At 37.0% G+C, this 14,444-nt stretch overlaps 1 long non-coding RNA gene across 3 annotated transcripts in view; it reads right to left on the bottom strand.

The window, feature by feature from the left end:
* Positions 1–558: 558 nt before the first annotated feature.
* Positions 559–14,444, bottom strand: part of LOC308388058 — a 77,047-nt gene continuing 63,161 nt past the window's right edge. For all 3 annotated transcript variants that reach the window (XR_013970037.1, XR_013970038.1, XR_013970039.1), the window contains 2 exons: positions 12,513–12,625; positions 559–2,071 (listed from right to left, as the gene is read on the bottom strand). This is a non-coding gene — a long non-coding RNA (uncharacterized lncRNA). The remainder of the gene's footprint in view (positions 2,072–12,512; positions 12,626–14,444) is intronic.

Here is a 14,444-nt window from a genome sequence, read left to right as displayed (position 1 = left end):
CTTTGGTCTTTGTCCCTCTTTTAAGTTTACACGGTTCCTTTTACAATACACAAACACACACACACACACACACACACACACACACACACACACACACACACACTGCAAATGTATTTTTTTCGTCTGCATTACCCATATGAACAAACTGAGCTCTTTTCCTGTCCACTCTCTTGTATGTACCATACTGATCGGCATATTGTGCGAGAAATTACACCTGAACCTGAATGTCCATGCCACATTAAACTCCTCAGTTCACCGATCAATCACCCACTTGCTTTAAAAAGTGTCACTTCACTGAAGCATTTCCTAAACATGATACCTGAAAACTCCATGACTCTTAAGAAAAACTGCATTTTATTACATTTTTTTATTTCATAGCAAAATTTCCTTGGTACTTCATACATTACAATCTTACATTCTGTGCCACCATTTTCAACATGGGGAAAAAGACAGGGCTATGAGAACCTGCTTCCTGCTCAGCACTCAAATATCACTGCCTCAATGTAACAGAGGTCAAACTAAACCAAGTCATGTTTTCATGTTTTTTTTCTATGTGTGTGTGTGTGTGTGTGTGCGTGTGTGTGTGTGTGTGTGTGTGTGTGTGTGTGTGTGTGTGTGTGTGTGTGTGTGTGTGTGTGTGTGTGTGTGTGCAGGGGTGTGGGGTCATATATTGACTATTAATTGACTATTAAAAGTGTTGATTTGTCAAAGCTTCTTTTAGATTATTGATTGGCCCATAAGAATAGTGTATGCTTCTTTTTTAATAATTAACAGCCAAATGTATCAATTCCATAGGCTAGATAATTAGTTTATTAATTAATGGTAATGTTAGAGCAAAACAAGTACAGGGAAAAAGTAGGTGAGACAAGCATCCACATCAGGCCTTGAAATTCAAGATTGTAGGTACAAGACTACATGTAGTCTTCCCACTGCATGTTGTAGAATGGAAATGTTACATGTTACAAATCTTACACATACAGAAAAAAAAATTCAGGCACCAATCTTTATATAGTTAAGGGAATAAATGGTAAATGGTAAATGGCCTGCATTTGTATAGCGCTTTTCTAGTCCCTAAGGACCCCAAAGCACATAAATTAGTGTATATCAACATTTTCTAAGGTCAGGGTTTTCTAGGCATGACTCATTTTTCACGTAGTTTCTATCCACTCGTGTTAATGCCAATTCCTATGAATGCCAGAGTATGGATACATTTAAAAAGTAGAAAAGAGAGGAGTATGTCTTTCTCTTAAAACACAGAAAAGAGGAGCTCTTTAGATCTGGGGTTTCTCCAAACAGAAGCGGAGTCATTACATTCCTACAAGGAGGCGCCTGTTAAGCTCTTTAACACCATCTAAAGAAGTTCCCTAACATTGCTGAAGTCATACCTATGACTCAGGACGGATTAGTGGAAAATTTTTCAAAACCCTGCTCAAAACATGCGAATTTTAGGGTAAAAACCATTTTTTTCCTGATGTAGTATATTTCAGGAGAAGTGGGGAAAAAACAGTTCCTATCATGTAAAATGTGTGCACATTTCTGATGAATGACATGTTCTCAGCAATAACGACTTTTTAAAATTTTACTACGTGGTTGTAATGTGTGACAATAGCCATGAAGCCCACTCGCCCCATGAATGGCAGCCTGTTAATGGTTTTAAAACACTGTAGTGTTACTCAGCAGTGTCAGTCAACCAGACCAGTTAGTCCTTAAACTGTGGAACTTAATCGCTGGTGTAAAAAGATATTTCTGATTAAAAATAATAAATAAATATTTTTTTAAAAACAGTTTCTCCATCGATTACGAAATTTGATCTGAGATACATCTAAGTCACAACTACAGACAAACACAGTCTGAATCACAAATACCTCTTGAATTCCTTTTTTTGTTCATCCTTTCAACCTTTGAGCAAATAATTCCCTGAGGCATCTCCACAGTGCAATTTATTTTGCCAAGAACCAGCAGCTGCAAACCACAACACAGCACCACCTCTTCTGTAGCTGCCTGCAGTCACCAGCCTTTCCATCTCATGATGATGAGGTCATAACCACAAAGTGCCTCAGCAACATCTCAACTGGAACAAACCCAGAGAAAAATATTGTTAGGATGCAGGGCAAGACATGGAAAACATGGAAATGATGAAGTGTAGGAAAAGACATAAAGAAACTGTTAAAACATAAGGAGACGCTGCATTAAGCGGTCATCTGATATTATTAGGCATCATTAGTACTGTAGTTAGAAAAGCACACAATGCAACACAATCACAATCACAATACGTTTTCCAACATCAAAAATAAATGTTTTAGAATAAACCCTTATAAGTTAGCTACAGCACTTGTTGTAGTTGACACCACGCGTGCATTCTCGTTATATGCAGCACAACCTGAGCTGCATTTGCTGAGTTCAATTACAATTACACATTTTCAGTTATGTTCATGCTCAACGTCTGATTATTTTCTAAAAGCCTTTGGAAATTTTCCTTTGAAGGATCAAATGTCTTAGTTAGACTTACACTCCTAGGAGATGAGGGCATGTCTCCCTCTCAACTGATACCACACTGACAACATTTCTAAACTCATCAAAAATCAATCTATTTATAAAGCGCTACTAGATTTATTTACTACCACTTCACAACTGTTGTTGTGAAAAGAACTTCATCAAACAATTCACAGGACTGCTTAAATAGCAGCATCTTTTTTTATAACTCTGAGCTCTTTCTCGGGCTACTACACACTGCATTACTGATGAAGGTTGGTGCATAGTAATGTATGTATCAGGCTGACATTCAAATCAAATTCATATCAAAGCTGTAAGTGTCTCCAACATCTGAACGCAGAAGCCTACTCTCTTTTAACCAGAGTGGCGGCTGAATCATCTCTTCAATTTGCGACTCAACAGCAGGAGGAATATTACTAACCAGTTTAAGTTTTACTTGCCATTTCATTTTGTTTTCTGGCCACATTTAATCATTAGAACTAGTTAGATTTATGTTGAATATTTTATGAGTATGTTTACTCCATATTCTTTAGTTAATCAGTGTATTTTGTTAAAAGGTGTAAATAAAACACGAAAGGAAGGTATCTCATTGTGTCAAGCACAAGAATCTTGGTCACAGCGATTGCTATTTTAGAAATGTTGCATTTATCTCACACGGAGCGTTTCAAATTCGAGCGAATAGAATCCGTCTCAGGCGAACGGTGTGCTTGTGTGTGCATGTGATGATATTACACAAGAGTAATCCACATACAGCTCTGAACACAGTGGCAGACAGAGCACCTGCACCCTCAGGCTTTCCTCATGGGCTATTGACGCATAGCATCGCGAGGCCTCATAAGGAGACTTATCAGTGTTTGAGCCACATAAGGAAGTAGTAGTAGGAAGTAAGGGAGAGAACTGGAAGGTATCTGAATATCTGCCGCCGAGGAACCCAGGGCTGCTCCGTTTCTGATTCTGTTCAGTCTGCGCTTTATGACACATATCCTTTGGCAATATTCTGTAGACTGTTGTTTTAGCATATTAACCTACTATAATGCCAAAATTAATTTCAATTACAAAACTATAAAAAGATCTAATATACACCTATTCAAAATTTTTCACCCAAAAATATACTTGAAAGCAACTTCTCCTGCCCTGCATGCTAAAAATTGATTCCAAGCCCAGTGCAGTAAACTGTGACTGTATCTGAAACGTTGGGAGTGACGCTCTGCTCATATTTCCTTTTTAGATACTAGAACTGAACAGCATAAAGACATGCAAAGTTCTTTATCAGAAAGTATACAGCTACAGTTTAAAGTTTGTAGGTTTTTAATCTTTAGACATGTCTGTAGAGTTCACAAAAGTTTATGAAATGTATCATTTTATGAGCTATGTATAAAGCTAAATTATGCCACTGAAACGTAGGCTACCGCACAATTTGATCTCTAAAATGTTTCGGTTCTCAACTGTTCATATGTAGTCATTAGCAAAGTTAGGAGACTTAACTTTTTCAAACTTTAGGAAAAGTGAGCTTCTGTGCACTTAGAGTAGATAAGTACCCCCTTTGCAAACACAAACACAAGTCTAGACAAAAAAAACAACTGGACTGCAAATGTAGTGGATGTTATTTCTTTACTACAACCTAGTGTTTATAAATTCACCGAAACATCTGTGTCAAATTGTCCAACATCTCTGTAGCTTCCCACTTTGGCTCCACACACACACACACACACACACACACACACACACACACACACACACACACACACACACACACACACACACACACACACACACACACACACACACACACACACACACACGGCAACGATCATCAAAACAAAGGAAAAATTGGGCTGTGATCATGACTAAAAATACAATGTAATTCACAATCCAGAGATGATTCTCCACTCTTATTAAACTTATTGGTGTATGTCGTTTCTTTTCCCTTCCTTTTTCCACAGACAAAGCCACAGCAATTAGAGAAGTAAGTTAGGTTTGGACATGAAAATAATTAAAAAGACACTCACTTTTCAAAGATATCCTCCCATCATCTATTCATTTTCTTGTTTACACCAGTTTGTCCAGACTACTAGGCATAATACGTTGGCAATCTGTTTATAGGTGAATATGTACCATGCTACAGTAGCTTGTGCGTGTGTGTATTCCACTAATAATTGGAACCTGGAGAAAAGTTTGGATAGCTACCTTTACCCTGACCATTTAATCTAACAGATTAGCTTGTTCATCCTTAATTTATCTGAGACTTCTCACAAGCATTACCAGCTCTGAAGCAGGTGAGATTCTGTGAGCTTCTAAGTTAAAGGCATTAACCAATTATAAATTGGTGGTTATTTCTTCTGTTACACAATCTTATAACACCCCATAGAGCATACAAGTATAATCTCTGCCAAGAAATACAGTTAAATTATAGTCAGTAAAATATTACAGGCCTGATATTATTTACTTTCCATTGAATGTCACGCTCTAACTTTGGAGTTGTTAAAATAATGAGTACTTTTTCATAATTAAAAACAAAGTTTAATGCATGTGGGGTCAAGGTTAAAGTTTTTGAAACTTGTACTTGCTTAAACAGAATTTACCATATCAGATTTAGTTTTAAGGCTAATTATTAGGATGACGGTTGCTGTGCTAAGTCACAATGGACCCTGTCTGCACAGTCTAAACAGACTAAAACAAAGTGTTTCTGTGGCTCTGTCTGAAGAAAGAGCCTTACAGTTTTGGCTACACAACAGACAATAGAAACCCTAGCTTTGTGGATCGGTGGAAAAGATGGAAAAAGATGAAAGCTGTTAGCAGACATTTACGCTTAAGGCCTTTAGCAGATGAATTTTTTGGAAACCTTATGCTTAGTTGCAAGTGTTTTAACTGAGGATGAACCATATGTTTTCCGTTTGATTGAGGTTACTTTTTAACACAACATGCTGATCATTAAGACTCGTCATTCATGTTTCCAGTCTCCAGTTCATTTATTATTTTTACTATTTTTGTTAATTTATGTCTTATTTCAGCAAGAAATACATGTTTTCTAATACAGATCCACTTGCAGCAAGGAATTTCTAAAATCACCTGGGGGTTTTTTTCACAAATAATGTAATAATTTGTATTTCCTGCTCGTCTCTGCACACTATGTTTAAAGAGCAGCTGCCACTAGCATTTTACACAACTATAAATGTTCTGCTCTTGGCTTTTATTTAAAATTAGTTTTGGGAGAAACGACACAGCTAAACTCCCCGGAAACTGAGCTCTCTTATGTAAGTTTGCACAATATAAAACAGACACAGTATACAAAGTGTACACAACCACATTATTAAGACAAATTTCTACAGTTGTCCCCTAACTGACAGGATCTCCTCCTGAGGATGAATGTCTTTAGCCATCTTAAAGTACCATAGGTGAACACTGTGATTAAAGACTTTGTAAGACGTGCAACAAGATAAATTACAGTCTTCCATTTATAACCCACCCTTTCTCCTCACACTGCACCTATTACAGGCCGGACGGCTAGAAATTTTTTTGCTTTGGTGATGCTGTTAATCATTCTGCTAAGAGCTAAGGAGATAAATTAGTCTGTTGCCCTTTTAAAGTGGAGGCCCACTTAGTTTCAGACTCGGTATTGCTGTGAAAGACATTTCAGCATGCAGCTTAAGCTACATTTTTAGGGTTTGAGATTATTGTCAAAAGCATAGCTGCATAAGGTCGGATCTCAGGACACTGAGAAAAAACATAGTGTTTTATATCCGTTATATAAATACCCTTACTAATTTGTACAATAGCCCCAGAGCTCAAACTGCTCACACTCGCAGCACTTTTACCACAATCTGCTTCTCCTCAAAAGTAAACAACTTTTTGAAGAAAGCGGTATACAACGGGAGTGCCCGTTCACTCCAGTGATTCTTTTCTCTCAGGACAAAAACACAAGTTTGATGAATAATTTACTGAAGGTACAGGACTAGATTAACCAGTCTGATGGATGAGTGGGTGCTTTGTCTTCCCTGTTTGCTTTAGTGGATCTGCATTTAGCTCCTACCGAGTGCATTTATCAAAATAAAACTGAATGTGTTAAGATATTTAACATTATCGCATCTCTGTATGAATAAATAAATAAATATTAATCAGTTCATTTAATGGCATCATCGCTGTGCTTTCTAACTTTTAAATATGAAAGGTTTCGGTTTTGACAGATTGCCAAATGAATCATTAAGAAAATTAAGTTTAGTATTCATCTTGACACTTTTTTTTGATGCGATAACAACCAAAGGCACTCCTTTTAAATTAAGAATTTGTATCTTTAAATTGATGCCGTTTGTGTGTTTGTGACAGCAGATTGAATTTATCACGATATGCGTTAGGCAGATTTAGTACCCAGTATGCAGAGTAAAGGTAAACTCATGAGACTGGGACTCAAGGAAATGCAAAACAAAACTAAGCTGGAGCTAGAAGTGCAATCTTGGAGTCAAAAGGGAAACCACAGAAGGAAGGCGCACAGAGCATGTAGGAGAACACGACAAGGAACTGAGGAAAACTGAAGGCTTAAAAACACACAAAGTATCTGAGGAGAGGACACGGCTGTGGAAAATGAGGCACAGGTGAAGAGAATCTAACTAACAAGACAAGAAACCACAAAACTGAAGATGAGGGACTGGCAAAATAAGGAAACAATGAAACATTAGAACTCCTACACTGAGGGAAGGCTACGAAAAATAACAAGACACTATACCAAATTACCCAAAGCAGAATGCTAATAAAAAAAACATCACCTCAAATTTTGGTAACTATTGTCCATGATGTGAATATGTAAACATTGTGTTTCTATTCTGTGTCCTGTTCTGTTTGTATATGTGTGTTTTTGCTGCTGATACACCAAATTTCCTCTTGTGGGACAATTAAAGGATTATTCTATTCTATTCTATTCTATTCTATTCTATTCTGTTCTATTCTATTCTGTTCTATTCTATTCAGGAAACTAGAACTCAAGCACAAAATCCAAACATAATTATAAGCACACTGGATATCATAGATAAGAAAAATCTTAACTGAAATAAGAGAACAATCTCAAAATACTGAGTCAATGACCCAGGAGCCATGACAGAATTTTCTTAGGATACAAGTTATTTTGCTTTTAAAGAACAATGTCAGTGCTCGATTAAGCCGAAATGCACTGAAGCTGTTCTTTATATTAAAAGCACTGCTGGAGCTTTAACCTCTTCAGACTTTGTGCTCTTTTCCATGCACCTTGTATGGAGCTGTAGCTCTTTCTCTTTCAAGGAAGATGAATTTTAGCAAAGCTTAAAGCTTTTTTTTGTGTTTTTGTAAAGACAAAAAGAGCAGGAAATTTGTGCAGTTTTGTTGCATATGAAGACTAAGTTCCATTTACAGTGAGAACTGAAGTGCAACAGCTTTTCTCTGCCTATTAGTCATGATCTTGGAAGATAAAAAGAAATGTATCTGTACTAATTTAGTCTTTGCTTTTAAACCAAGATAGCCAAAGAGAAGTAAACTGCAAAGAAATAACAAAAATAAATAAATAAATCCTGTGAAAGGAAGAAAAAAAAATCACTGGCCCCAAAAACAGATCAAATACAAGATGAGAACAGAAATCTAGGGACACATGCTCTAAATCCAGAAATGCAAAATAAAAAAAATGTGTCATGAGAGCTCCTGAGCGATTCCATTTCTGGGGCTGTTTTTTAAAAGAGCTGTTCCAGACAGACATGCGTAATTGTTCTAATTCTAACCTCATTAGGTTTTGATATATTTCATGAAAGAAAAGTAACATCCGTTGTATCTCTCAATATAGGGAGTGGTTTCCTTTAAGCACTTTCTAACTATCATGCTTACCTACACTCAGACAGATGTAGGGGGCAATTTTGGGGTTCAGTATTTTGCCCAAGGACACTTCAGCGCTAACCTTCTCATTAGCATACAGTCCCATCTGCCTCCCAAGACACGGCCGACATTCACTGGTGGCCATAACTGGCTGCATACTGTCAATGTAAATGATAAGTTCTTTTTAGACTTTTGTTAAAGTCAGAAAGAGTCAGGGTCCAAAAACTGTAAACAAAAAACAAAAAACAAAATGATGCAAGGACATAATGTTGCAAAGAGGAGTCCACATAATTTTCCAATATGCAGCACCATCTGCAGTACTGCTATGGCAGCTAGGTGTTTACAGTGTAACAAATATACTGTGTTTTTTCTGTGAGGGCTGACACACTAAAGGAAGAAGGGATTTTCTTGCACTTTCAGATTTGGATTGAAGGTTGGGCAACTGAAGCTAACTGATGTTCACTTTTAATTTATTATGTGCAGCCTGTGAGTGTTAACACAAATTGCTTACTGGTTAAAGATCAAAGGTTATACCATGGGATTTCTCAGTTAAATCACTCTATTCATTATCGGTGGAAGTAGATGAAGCAGCTTGATGGATGAATGGATTTATTCTCTTATTGTCACTTTTGATAAATTGGAAACCTGCATCAGCGATAAGCAGGTTTCAGAGTACTTAGCACCAGATGTATGAATTGGCTGGAGATCAAAGGTGAAAACAAGGAACTTGTGCAGTGGATAAGTTATCCTCCTGTCAGTCCTCTCTGGCAAATTGTTTTCCTTTTTTGTCTGTATCTCTCAATTTTACTTCCCAATAAATGTGTCTAATTTGGCTAAGAACACACACCATAGGCAGTTAATAAAGTAAGGTATATATATGCAAACACTGGAAAGCACATGAAGAAAAACTACTATTAATATTCAAACTAGCAATGAGGCAAGCTTTCAGAGCTCAGAGATGCCCATCGTCATAGAGCATGCAGCAAAACAAATCAACATTTTAAGTTGGCTTACTGATCCCTTGTGATCAAATGAAGCAAAAGCCGCCTACAACAGTGCAGAGAAACCACATAACATTTAACACAGCTCAAAGCTTTGAAAACAACAATCCTGTCAAAAAAAGCCTGTTTGCTTGGTTGATTTACAACACACACATGAGCACAGTCCTTGATGTTCACTTTTATTTTGTATTGATTGAAAACATAACAAAAAAACATAATTTCTATGATTTTATTTGCATTAAACTAGTCCTGGTTTTATTTCACAATATGTTTCTTCAGTGCTGAGAGTCAGTTACATTTTGTTTGAGTTAATAAGTGTATTTTAATATCTACACAAAGGGCTAGTGAGATACTGCAATGACACTGTGCACTTGTGCATGGTGACTGTAAATGTCCTATTTCATAATTTTCCAGTTGAAACTACAAAAATAATGCAATTGCTTAATTACTGTATGTCTATGTGAGTCTATAAGTACTCTGCTAATAGAGCAGGAGTGAGTGATTTATTTTCCACTGGACTTGCTTTCCGCTTACATTTTTACAGAAAAAGGAGTTCACTTGCTGACTCGAGAGATGGATGTGGAGATAAATGGCTCAGCCAGAGACCAGAACGAGAGAGTTGGGACATTTACCACAAATTGTGATATGGTCATGCACACACACACACATGCACGCAGCTGTCAAAACAAGTGAAGGAATAGAGGTTGTTTTGCACAAGAGGGAAAATCTATAACATCTGCTACTTTTTTGCTTATTGGGTGCATGTATACTTGCATTAGTCATTTTGTAGAGTCATAAAATCAGTTTATCACAATGTAGGGAGTCCGCTAACTATTAGTAAGGAAAAATAAGTCTCCTGTAGATGTAAATTAATTTCGGGGAGAAGGCTTGGTTTAAGGTAAGTAGTGGTTATGGTTGGGGCGAGTCTCCAGGAAGTGTGCCAGTGTCCTCTTAAGTGATGCAAACACAGCCATGTTTGCACATCTGTGCGTGTGGAAGAGTGAAGACTGGAAACCATCATACTACACTTGCTCTCACGCACTCACCCTGAAGAGAGTTGACTAATTAAATTATGTGGCTGTCAGAATAAGGCTTTGCAGGTCTGCATTCAATTTTCACTTTTCATTTAAAAGAATTAAAAACACAATACTGACCAAACCCCAGGGACTGGTCTCTGTGTAGTGTACTTTATTCTAACTATTGTGACTAAAGCAACATTTCTAACTTAATGCTGATCTCACTACAACTGTGCAGTTGAATCAAATCTGTTAAAATAATGCAAATTATGTTAACAGAATGTAACATCATTTATAGGCTATTTCACATAAATATTCAGGGAAGACAATTATTGTACAGCTGCACCATGTCTGGCACCTGTTTTCCATTGTTAGACCTCCGATTAACAGTACAGTTAAACTTATGTTATACTATAACTTTGGACACAATAACACTGTTCCCCCAAATGCGACAGCCTAATTACTACTTGACGTAGTTGCAAAGCAATCTTGTTTATATTTCCTTCCTTGTCTTGTATTTCTGTCTTTATGATCCAAGGTGAGTGAAGTGAGCACAAGGCAGGGTCTCCATCCAACAGAAAGTTATCCGGCTATCATGGAATGGTTTGCAAAACTAAGGACATTTATCTCGTGGTCACAAAACTGGACTTCTCTCTAGATCTTTACCTTAATATGTAAAGGGCCCTTTATTCATTTTCAGATGTGATTATCTATTTTTCCATTTGTTTTTGACTGCAGTAACCGATTTAGCAGTTTTGCCAACAGTCTTTGTAAGAGACATGAGATTAAAATCTACAAGCAAGCCTCTTATACTTGATATGTTATGCTTACAATCCTTCCAACAAACTGTCAGGAAAAAATGAGCTGCTATTGTCACACACTCCCCACTTAATCACACTTAAAATTACTGTGATAAAGGTGCAAACATGTTGTGGCTGGTGGGTCAAATCGCAGTAATCCAGCACAAATAATCACAGTTTTATAATCAGTTGTGTTTGTGGGAGTTACAGAAAGACATTTTTTCCCTTTCTTTGACAAATAGGTTTACTTACATTTGGCACTACAAAGAAACGTGTCATACGATCTCAAATAAATTTGTAGCTTTTCTTACTTGCTGCTCTTTTTTTTTTTGATTCAACCTTCACCTTTTTTGGAAATATTCCTAAAATTATTACCAGTTTCATATTTATTCTGTTTATATGTCACAGAGACTGCCTCGGTTTCCAGATAGTCTCTATGAAAACACACATTTAGATGTATTTTACACACATACTTTACAGTATGAGCTTTACCTCGTGAGAGTTGCATTTTTTTTGTCCCTCCATCTGACACCTTGACGTTTACAATATTGACCATTAACACGCTGATGAATGAACAGAGTCCACTTTAGTTAATTAATCTGAGCTGCTGCAGTCCCACTAACAGTCCACCAGCAACGTAGAATTGACTAAAATACAGATGGAGTAACATCATTTCTTTAATGTTTCTCCATACATTTAATTTTTCCTATTATACACAGTACTGGATGTGTTTTGTCCCTTTGCTTAGTGTGAAGAAAGCAGATTTATGTTGGTCGTACTATAATTTTTTTCAGCCAGTCTTGAAGAAGGCGCACAGGCTCCACACTGTATTTGCACTATTTTAAACTCTATGCAGGAGTTTGTTGAAATAGAATATCAGCAGGCACTAGAGATAAGGTTTGGTGTTGCTCAAAAGCACACACAGAAGGAATCACTGCATTGCCCTGCTGTAATCTGCATACAGAAACTGAGAGACATTGTTGGAGGACTTTTGATACCCTAAATGACTAATGAACTACAGCTTTTACTAATTTAGGCAAAATATAACAATATCACAGAACTGGTGAGATGAAATGAAATTACTCCTAGCTCTAGTGCTCACATTGTCTGCAACTGCGAGCTGGAGATGAGCAGACTTCGACAAAATAGGGTAATGTCAGGTAGGTGTATAAATCACTTTAACTTCGGGTCAGGGGTTTCCCATGTTTGATCTTGACTACACTCGCAACTATATAATCCATGTGTGTAATATGCACTGCCGACACACAGTAGGAATAGCGAAGGATTAAAATCAGATAAACATATTTGATATCTTCAACAAGGCACTAATCAGACTGCCAAGTACAGTAGTTTACAAATGTGTGCACTCCTACCAGATGAGCTTTGCTGGGGTGGTTTCCCCACCGCTTGTCAGGATGGGTGAATGTGGTGGAAACCAGTCTGATAGTCCTGTGGTGAAACTGTTTCTCAATCCTGCGTCTTAGACCTGCAAAATAAAAAAATCCCCACTTTAGCATATCACCTCAAAGAATTGAGTCCTGGAAACACGGCTTTCAAAACAAGCAGATATATTATCTAAAGAGTCTCAAACTGCAAGACAAAGACATCAGTATGTTTCATTTTTAATGATGTTTAAATAAAAAACAAATCTCTTAATTTAGTTTTCTCATTTGTTTTTTCCAAGTTCTTAGGAATTCTGGAATCTCGGTGCCGCTAGGTTTTCTTCTAAAGTGTGCATTTGCTGTGACACATATGCTTTTTAATGTAAATACACCGAATATAATTGTCTGGACAAAAATTAGGTCAGTTTTGTCCTTAATCTAGCATCGGTAATATACCATAGCAACACTAAACCATCCAAGAAGCCAATATACCACCATTATGCACAATTATACAATCATACTAACAGAATTGTTATAAAAAATATCTAGTCTGTTACGTGTTTACAACGTGATTTATTTTGCAACATTTAAAATATTACTATAAAAATGTCTGTTAAAGCTTAAATAATATGTTGCCCAAATTCTTTGATGTTATCGTTTTGTAGGGTGCAATATGATATCACAGTCCTTTCAGCTGACTCATAAACGTCTCTGTATGAATGGTGCAAAGTTTATGCGGAGGTATACGCACACACACGGCACAGTTTTAATTCAGAAACACAGTTTCCGTACAGAAAGAGCCGCGTGCATTTGTCATGTGCAAAGCACCCATTATTTACGTGCAAATTTCTCACGGAAAACTGAAATGACGCTGTCTTCATTGCTACGCGCAATTAAAAATTTTCTGGAGTGACGCCAGGATGCCTTCACTGCTGGAATTTATCGTCTCTCACATTTTAACCACTGAAAGATGCCGGATGAGTACACATCGTTTCATAATTAGGTGAAGTATGCATGTTCCAATAACACTGTACATGGGTGATGGGTGCAGTAACTGATGACAGAGTACCGAAAAAAATATACGTATAAAATCTTTCTAAAAAATAATTTCCAGAAAACCACGTACACTTGGATCCGACTATCTGACTTTCTCTGAAAATAGTACACAGGTTTTAGAGATATTCCAGTAACTCACACACCAAATCACACAAAGGTTTTTTTCATTTAAAACAAACAACAATCTCTAACCACTTAACCTTCCTACATGGGTCAGAGAGAAAGTGATAGGAACCCGGGTTTAACATTTTGTGCCAACAGTCTTCTGACTTAGTTTCTCACCATTCACATGTCAGTGCATTGTTTGACACATGAGACCATGTCTGAAAAGTCATCCCACACACAGCAGACAGATGCAAAAAGCCCTTTTTGTGTGGGTGTGTTTTAACTAAACATGAAGCCTGCTTATGTGTGAGAGACAAAGAGAAGGTGAAAGAAGCTCAGATGTGGGCGGTCAACTTTTAATATTCATATCTTCCTATCTTTCATTTATAAAGGAATTATTTAAAAACTTTGGAGCGCTATTTATATCCTTTTGTATCCTGTTCCTCCTTTGTTTTGGCCTTACGTGTTGAAATTTTCAACAGTAGGACACAGTTTTCCCTCGAGAATTCATAGCAGAAATACTGCACTGAATCACTGATGAATTCTTTTTGTACTTAGAGATTTAAAATGACCAGTTGCAGAATATGCAGAACACTAGATGATAAGATAAGATAAGATAAGATAAGATAAGATAACTCTTTATTGTCATTGCACAGTCATACATAGTACAGTAGTACAATGAAATTGGAAAAACTGTCCTACGTCGGCACTACATATAACACAACACGACACGATATGACACATCACAACGTAACAAACAAC

The sequence above is a fragment of the Rhamphochromis sp. 'chilingali' genome, assembly GCF_963969265.1.
Source record: "Rhamphochromis sp. 'chilingali' genome assembly, chromosome: 20".
In the NCBI taxonomy this organism is placed as follows: domain Eukaryota; kingdom Metazoa; phylum Chordata; class Actinopteri; order Cichliformes; family Cichlidae; genus Rhamphochromis; species Rhamphochromis sp. 'chilingali'.
Note: the sequence above shows the minus strand (reverse complement) of the source record. Positions and strands in the feature narration are given on the sequence as shown.